Source organism: Triticum aestivum, chromosome 4B, assembly GCF_018294505.1.
Source record: "Triticum aestivum cultivar Chinese Spring chromosome 4B, IWGSC CS RefSeq v2.1, whole genome shotgun sequence".
Lineage (NCBI taxonomy): Eukaryota > Viridiplantae > Streptophyta > Magnoliopsida > Poales > Poaceae > Triticum > Triticum aestivum.
In genome coordinates, this window is record NC_057804.1 from 272,927,574 (window position 1) to 272,936,391 (window position 8,818).

General features: G+C 40.8%; 1 pseudogene across 1 annotated transcript in view; it reads left to right on the plus strand.

Moving 5' to 3' along the window:
- Positions 1-7,948, plus strand: part of LOC123091971 (lysine-specific demethylase JMJ25-like) — a 9,125-nt pseudogene extending 1,177 nt beyond the window's left edge. Inside the window, exons 2-13 of the transcript XR_006443968.1 lie at positions 39-198; positions 1,367-1,466; positions 1,890-2,022; positions 2,102-2,156; positions 2,266-3,031; positions 3,380-3,709; positions 3,899-4,270; positions 4,359-4,431; positions 6,940-7,025; positions 7,156-7,275; positions 7,379-7,449; positions 7,574-7,948. The product of XR_006443968.1 is annotated as a lysine-specific demethylase JMJ25-like (transcript). The remainder of the gene's footprint in view (positions 1-38; positions 199-1,366; positions 1,467-1,889; positions 2,023-2,101; positions 2,157-2,265; positions 3,032-3,379; positions 3,710-3,898; positions 4,271-4,358; positions 4,432-6,939; positions 7,026-7,155; positions 7,276-7,378; positions 7,450-7,573) is intronic.
- The last annotated feature ends 870 nt before the right edge of the window (positions 7,949-8,818 follow it).

Genomic DNA, 8,818 nt, shown 5'->3' on the forward strand with positions numbered 1-8,818 from the left:
GCTTGCGCTGCTTTGGGTGCTGATCAGGGTTGGTGATACATGTCGGTGACGGCAGGAGCTAGTCGGGGGAGCCTCTGTAGGGCTGCAAGGCTGTGCGGAGGTGAAGACGAGTTGCCACCAATGCCGGAGGAGTGTCAATGCCGTTTGGTGTACCAGCTGTGACAGGAGGGGGTATTGCGACGGCTGCATCTCCAGATGGTATATCGCGATATGGATTATACTGTCCTACACTTACTTATTATTAAGAATGTCAATCTTGATTCAAAAATAGTTCCATCCTAGAGGAAGGCACTTGTCCATAGGAACTGCCAAATCATAGGAACATGTTGGTTCAAATCCTAGAGGAAGGCATTCTTGTTGGAACATGTTGCTGAAGCACATAGAGATGTTCCTGGTTAGTGTCTTTACTTGGTAATTTCAGAAGCATAGCCTCTGCCTTGGCCTTTTAAAGGAAAAATTAATCATTGTCTTGGTTCATAACAATAAAAAGTTAATGTTCCACAACCCATGTGATTTATTTTTTTCTGACTGTCCCTTCTCAAGAACAAGCCCAATATGGCCTAATTGAAAAGAGAATAAGATCTGATCTCACTCAATTACATTTATACAAAATATCATGTACAAACACACCTTTTTGGTACACTACCAATTTGATGGAGAGACGCCGTCAAACAACTGGGATGGCGATCAATGCTGACGGCAATGATGCGGGTAACACAAGTTATGAACTCCACAATCAGTGTATGAGAAACAGTCAGTGCAGGAAGTGGAGCATGCAGTGGCTGTGCACATTGGAAAAAGTTGCTAAGGACTAAGAGGATCAGTTGCAACGGTTGCGGGATGAATAGGTGTTCAGGGTGACAGACTAACAGCTAATGTTTCATGCTCTTTGAGCTGGCTAAACAGGAAGAATATTTTCTTGCTTAGAGTTTAATGGTTCTGTGTTGGGTCTTAACAATAACATGTACTACCTTCCGTTCAGGTTTACTAGTCCCCCTCATATTTTGGGTCACAGTAGAAACAGTTCTGTCGAGCCACTGACTTCTGATCAGTAACAGTTTTTATTTAGAGTGATCATATGAAAATGAGAGTGCGCTTGACTTGAAAAATATTTTCATGATGTTGATTTCATTAGGATCTCAAAAATATATTGCTCAAGATCAATTTTAGTTTCACCGTGGGGACTGTTGCATTGTCAAGGAAGCACCTTGTTTTTGTTGCTATTGGTTATGCTTGGTTAGCATGTTAGAAATTTGCGTATGTTGGCACCTTACACTGTACGGTGTGCATACTTGGCCATTTCGGCTTTATAGATTCGATTACAGACTCATTAGTACTTTTCTTACTAATAGAATATGTAATGTAGGTACTCTGACATTGCAATAGATGATATTCAAAAGGTTTGTCCAGCATGCCGTGGCATTTGTAACTGCAAATTTTGCTTACAAGGAGACAACTTAATTAAGGTATGTAGGGCATGTTTGGTTGATGGCAGGGTATCTGAGCAATTCTTACTGTTACTTTTACAAAACTGCCCTCTTGATGCTAAACCATAGCTCTAACTGAGTCAAATTCCACAATTTGCACAGCTTGCAAGTTGCAACACCAAGTTAGCCAACTTTGACTTTCTTAGCTTAGTGTTTGTTTCTTTGCCAAACTTGTAACATGTTCCACTATTTGATCACTATGCCCCACATGTAGTTGACACATCTTTTTGTCATACATTGCGTAAGCTGTGGCATGCCACAAGTTGGTTAACTTAGGTGTTTCAACATGTGACATCCAACCAAATTTGCCTGTTGGGAGTTTTCTTCCTTTTCTCTTTCCATGTATTTGATTTCCATCCTCTAATGAGTTTTCTTATGTAACACTTCTTTTGTTCTTTTAAGGCAAGGGTGCAGGAGATATCTGTTGTAGATAAGTTGAAATATCTTCATAGCATTTTGGCATATGTTCTTCCAGTGCTAAAGCAGATTTACTCCAACCAATGCTTTGAAATAGGTGTTGAAACAAGAGCTTATGGTACCTTATTTTCCCTCTTACCCTCCTTTGTGTAACTCTGCATGTTTCAAACAGCACCATAACATATTGTATGCAATAGGGCCCAAGATGGACATCATTAGGGCAAAGATGAATTCTGATGAGCAAATGTGCTGGTACTGCTTTTGCATTCTTCTATCTGTTGCTTTTATCATTGGGATTTTATTATTCCTACAATATAATTTTAAGCTATAGTGTAATACCTTATAAATTACCTTTCTGCAGTGACTTTTGCAAAGTGCCAGTGTTTGATTATCATCGACACTGTCCAAGTTGTTTGTATGACTTATGCCTTGACTGTTGTCGAGACATTAGGCGCTCTCAGACAAATGTAGTCAGAGGAGAATATGCTGAAAGTAAAGGTCCTGTGGTAGAGACAAATAAAGATAGTGCGAGTGACAGAGCAAGATTGGAACCATCTGCAGCAAGTGTCAACGATAAGTTGTTCCCACAGCCGATAGATGCAAATGATATTGGCATCAGATCTTTGTTTCCTACATGGAGAGTCAACAATGATGGCAGCATCACTTGTGGGCCTCATGAGGCTGGTGGTTGTGGCTCCTCAAAGCTGGTATTAAGGCGAATATTCAAAATAAACTGGATTGGTAAGCTTGTAAAGAGTTCTCAAGAAATGGTTAATGGTTGCAAAGCACATGATCTTGAGAATGGATGCTCATCCTGTAACGATAGCAGAAGATTGGACTCAATTGGTCGCCATAACTTTGGTCTCTCAAAATGTTCAGATAGTGATGGTATTGATGGGAATTCTGTGTACTCTTCTGTACTGGAGAACTTAAAATACGAGGGTATTGTCCATTTCCGTAAACACTGGATAAATGGGGAGCCTGTAATTGTTAGGAATGCATTTGAGCCTTCTTTATCATCAAGTTGGGACCCGTTAAGTATTTGGCGAGGAATCCAGGAGATCATGGATGAAAAAATGGATGAAAATGCCATAGTTAAAGCTGTGGACTGCTCAAACCAATCAGAGGTAAAACGGGAGTATTACTTACTAGTTTATCTATCTAACTAACAGTTGTTCACTTTCTATTTGAAATGATCTTATCACTGCGACTTCTGTTTATAGACTCTGAAGTGGCATGCTATTACTTATAATATTACTGTTGCTAGTCGGCTTTGACTGTAAGAAGCATAATTTTCGCCCCAAGAGATGTAGGTGATGAAAATTACTTTTGTTTGTACAAGGATTTCTCAAACATCATTACCCCATCCTATAATCATGACTGAAGAAGTGAAAAGGGAAGATAGTAGAAAACTAAACACTTTGTGTACTATGGCTATCCTAAAATCTATATGCTGCTTTACAAAAAAAATTCAGGTGCATATCAAGCTCAACCAATTTATCAAAGGTTATTCAGATGGTCACAAGGGAGAAGATGGCAAGTTAATGATGCTGAAATTGAAAGATTGGCCTCCAGTGAGCGTATTAGAGGAGTTTCTGTTATGCCAGCGACCAGAGTTCATTGTCAATTTTCCCTTAGTAGACTTTATCCATTCTAAGTGGGGCTTTCTTAACCTTGCGGCTAAGTTACCCCCAGATGCCCTACAGTCTGAAGTAGGCCTAAAGCTGCTTATTGCATATGGAAGGCAGCAACAACCTGGTAGAAGCGATTCAGTGACAAATCTGATGGTTAAGATGGGTGATGTGGTAAGTTGCCCTTTTGCTATAATTTACACTTCAAATTTCTTTTTGTTTTACTGAAGTCAAACATCCGTTTACTAGAGAATGCTGGCTGATGTCGCAACTTACCTTTTGATCTGTTTCTTGGCAATTTAATAAATTAATGAAATACAATAAATACACCACATGGCTAATGCTATGTTTTTCTCTATATAGGTACACATGTTAATGCATAGAGCTGAAATGCGTTACCTATGTCCAAAGAGTCTACAACCTGAGCAGCCGGAAAGGATTGCTAATGGGATGGCAGTGCATGTAAATGCTCATGCACCTGTGCAAAATTTGAATCTGGATATGGGGGAACAATCACCTGAACACACAGTTTCTAAGTCTTGCAGCCCTTCTGTAGGATCTTCTGCTGAACTATCGAGTTCATCACATTCAGAGCAACCAAAAACTAATGGTGTAGAAAGATCTCAGCCTGGTGCTCTTTGGGATGTCTTCCGCAGGCAGGATGTGCCGATGCTGAATAAATATTTAGCTTCTAACTGGGAGGAACTTACAAATAACAGTCAGGCGATGCTCTCTGTAATTACTTCTCACTACTCTGCCAAATTTGGTTGAACCACTTTTGTCAAATATGTTTATGTTGAGAATACTATTTCTTTGGTTTCAGGTGAAGCATCCTATTTATGATCAAGCTGTATATCTCAGGGAGCATCATAAAAGGGTATTAAAGGATCAATATGGTAAGTACACCAAATAAAGATTATCACTTTGAAGTTGGTAGATGTAATAGTTACCGACTTCCTTTCACTGATGCACAATAGCAGCTTATTTCATTTACTTTGCCAACTTCTCAGACTTGGGCAATCCATGATACTACTTTATTGCAATACCACATCAAGCAGATGATGTGCCATCTACTCCCTCTGTCCCATAATGTAAGACGTTTTTTGACTAGTGCATTATGGGACAGAGGGAGTAAATTCCTACCGAATCAATAAATGTAACTATTACCAATTCTTTGCTTGAAAGAGAGCAACCAAATGTCTGCTTGCTAGGTCTTGTTTACTGGGAAATCCCAACCCGATACTTCTATCTACATCCTTTTTGGTGGGGAATATGCTTTTTCGCCACTACTTGTGACTTTGATGATTTGCCACTGGTTACTCTGCAAATGATATTTTGCCACTTCTTAGTTGGGACTTTGAGAATTTGCCCCTTTTCAGTCAAAAACAATAGTACTAGTTACAAGTGTTTTATGTAATATATGCACAAAACAGTGGACAACAATACCCTTGTGCCTGTTTGACTGAAGAGGCAGAAAAATAAGTAGAAATCCCCAGTGTCCCAGCTCTTCTGCCTCTCGAGTTCTCTCTGCCGGCGCCAATGAAGATGAACTTGTAGAGGAGGTCCCATGGTAGGTCCTGGGTGGGCGTGAACTAGCACGGCCGGCACTGTGGAGACGAGCGATAGGTGGCCCTTGTAGAGGAAGCCCGAGGGCCTGCACGGTGACAGCGGCATCCCTGAATCGTGTGTAGCCGAGTGTGCCGCAGCGGCTGGGGAGCGGAACGGCGCTGGCAAATGCTTCAGCAGCCCTGCCAGTCAGCGCCGCCGCTGATGCCCCGCCTGCCCTGTGCTGCCCTTGCTCGCCGCTGCGGCCACCTAATGGTTCTACAACAGGTACTGCTGGTTGCCGCTGCTGCACGTAGTGCTGCTGGTGCTGCTCGCACCTCTTGGCTGCACAGTGGTCAGCCGGGTATACTCTTGTGTTCTGAACGACAGCTGATGCAACACATAGTCCTTGCGCTTGGAGCAGGATAAATCACTGATGTGTATTAGCGTCACAAAATCCCGTGTTTGCTTCCATGGAAGAATCGATCAGTTGCTTGCATGCTTGCCGTGATGCCATGGAATAATCAACGAAAAAACTAACGCCCACACGTGTGGGCGTTTGCAGATCGCCCACACGCCTCCATCACCACTCATTTTGCCACGTAAGAATAGATGACATCGGCAGAAATCTTTTTGGTTTTCGGCTTAAAAATGTTTTATCTCCTAAATAAAAAAGCGAACTAAAAATCCGTTTTCACCATCAATCCGTCTCGACGAGATCTTCAAAACTAGACCCCATGTTGATATGTTTGAACGAATTTTTTTTTTGCCCAGAAGTTGCCATGATGTTTACACTATAGTTGCCATAGTGCTTAAACTAAAGTTGCCATGTGGCAATTTTAGTTTGTAGATCATGGCAATTTTAGTTTTTTGATGATGGCAATTCCAGTACTTTGACCATGAAAATATTTTTTTATTGAACCATGGCAATTTTAAGTGCATGTATCATGGCAATTTTAGTTTATGGTGCATGGCAAGTCTAGTTTCTTAATTCTTCGTTTTATAATATGTTAAAATTTACTTCTAAATGTAAAAGAAAATAGTTGAAACATATCATGGCAATTCATGTGCAATAGACATGGCAACTTTTAACCAAAATTTTTTTTGTCGAAATATATCGATATGAGATCTAGTTTTGAAGATCTTGTCGCGAGGGATTTAATGGTGAAAACGGATCTTCAATCGGATTTTTCATTTAAGAGATAAAACATTTTAAAAACTGAAAATCCGAAAAGATTCTCGCATGCATGCATGCGATGACGTGGCAATCTATTTGCATTAGAGACGTGTGGTGCGTCTCCTTTCCTGCCACACGTGTGGCAGTTATCGACGTCCATAATCAATCTAGCACTTTCTGTGTGGATTGCTCACCGGCGACGGATAGAGCCAGAGGCATCATATCTTGGTCTGAAAGGGGGGGACTGTGATGCTGAGATGTGGACCTGCATGGCTCTTGGTCGTGTTGGCCAGCGCGACCATGGCCGCCAACTCCGGATCCGCTCCCCGTGGCAAGTCACAAGAGAGATGGGGAATGAACAAACAGGAAGAGCTTGTCTGTTGGCTTGGTCGAGCGAGGACATGGGCAATTTGGGGATTTCATGTGGGCCCCACCTGTAAGAGGCAAATCCTCGAAGTCCCAACTAAAAAGTGCAAAATATCAATTGCAAAGTAGCCAGAGGCAAATTGTTGAAGGCCCAAGTAAGCAGTGGCAAGAAATCACACCCCCCCTTTTCGCGAATTGTCGAAGTCCAAGCAGTATGCTAGTAATATCTCATACGAGGCAGACTAATGATTTAGCTGCATCTTATTTGTATATTTTTAATTTGCGTTATGTCACCTGTATTTGTACGTTCTTACAGGAATTGAACCTTGGACATTTGAACAACATATTGGCGAGGCTGTTTTTATTCCAGCTGGCTGTCCTTACCAAGTAAAAAATCTCCAGGTATGCTTCAAGTGATTTTGTGCTATCTCAGATTGCTATACTGAACCTTACTGCTTTGGATGATCTACTCTTTGAAATGGTTCATCGTATGCAAATATAGTTACATCGTCTTTTGTTAAAAATGGTTCAGTCTACGGTTCAGTTGGCTCTGGATTTTTTGTCGCCTGAGAGTTTGCGGGAGTCGGCTCGTATGGGCCAAGAGATACGCTGCCTGCCAAATCATCATGATGCAAAACTGAAGATGCTTGAGGTACCTCACAACTGAGCTGGTCATCGAGCAGTTGCTTTATGCCTATGTCACTTACCGTTCGGAACAAAAAGGAACCTTACGAGTTTTGTCATCAAACATGCAGGTTGGAAAGATAGCTTTATATGCAGCAAGTTCCGCTGTCAAAGAAATTCAGAAAATAACCCTCGATCCCAAGTAGGTGCACTTAATTTTTCTATCCTTGAGCGTAGAACTGTAGAGATCTTCACCTCTTCTTTTTTCCATACGCCTTTAGTTGATCTATGCTGCTTATAAACCCAGTATCATGTGCCTTTCTCAGGTTTAATCTGGATATCAGATTTGAGGATCAGAACCTAACCCGGGCAGTTTCAGAGAACTTGGCTAGAGTCACTAAACAACGAAAGGTGTCTTGTGGTTGACATTCTACAAGCCCTCAGGAGATGCGGGATGTAAAATTGAAACTGAAACCCATGTGAAGTAGATATAGCAAATTGTACATGTAGCATACCATGTCCCGAAAGGAACACATTCACAACTCTTGTCAGATAGTATTGACCTCACCTGTATATTGTGGGTTAGGACTAACGGCTGTGCTCATGTCAACAAAAATAATGTGTTGAGCAATTAATGAACATTACAATGAGAGTATGAATGATAACTGCTCTTCCGCCATTTTGAAGAGAATTTCAGACAATTTTGGGTCGAGTAATATGAAGTTTGGCCCTGTTGTGTTCTAGCTTGCATTCACACAAACAAAACAAAACAAACATGTTAGATTTAAGGGCACCACTAGGCATCAGACTACTGAAAAAATGCATCCATCAGACAACTCATAGACTGTTGGATTCGGAAGCAGGATGTACGTTTGATCTTCTGATTTAGGTCTGCACGAAATTACCGATCGATGCTTCCCTGGGATTGCTTCCGTCAATTATGTACATGCGTATCTGTTCCCCTGATTACGTGGGTGGGATTTATTGCCGATATGCATGGGATCCTTTGCTTTAGGAAACGACTTACAGATTTTAGGGCAATTTTTTCACAAACGTTATCCAAATTTGCATCCTTGTTTATAATCTTGTGTATCTGTCACTTACTTTAAAAATATAGATCAGCGGAGAATTTGCTTCTCTGGTGAATGAAATCAGGTTGGATTTATTTGACATTTTATGTCCTATGTAACTTGATATTTTGTTTTAGAAGCATCACACTAGCTATCTTGCTTCCATCAACTAGATAATTGCTTCAAACTTGCTTCCATCAAAATAAAAATAATTCCACATGTTTTTTGAGGGAAAATTATTTCACATATTTGAGAAGCATCACGACCTTGTTTCCGTTGACTAAAGAATTGCTTCCAAATAAATAGTATCTTGCTTCCATCGAAGAGATAAAATATCTCCATTCATAATTACACATGGTTCCAATTCAAATTAGTGATTTGGCCGCGGAGAAAATGCTACTGCCAAATGGAGAGTATGCTTCAATAGGAGAAGTCAAATTGCTTCCATACTTCAAATGTTGGAAATTCAAAAGTGAACTAGCCATCATGTGAGGGAAGGTG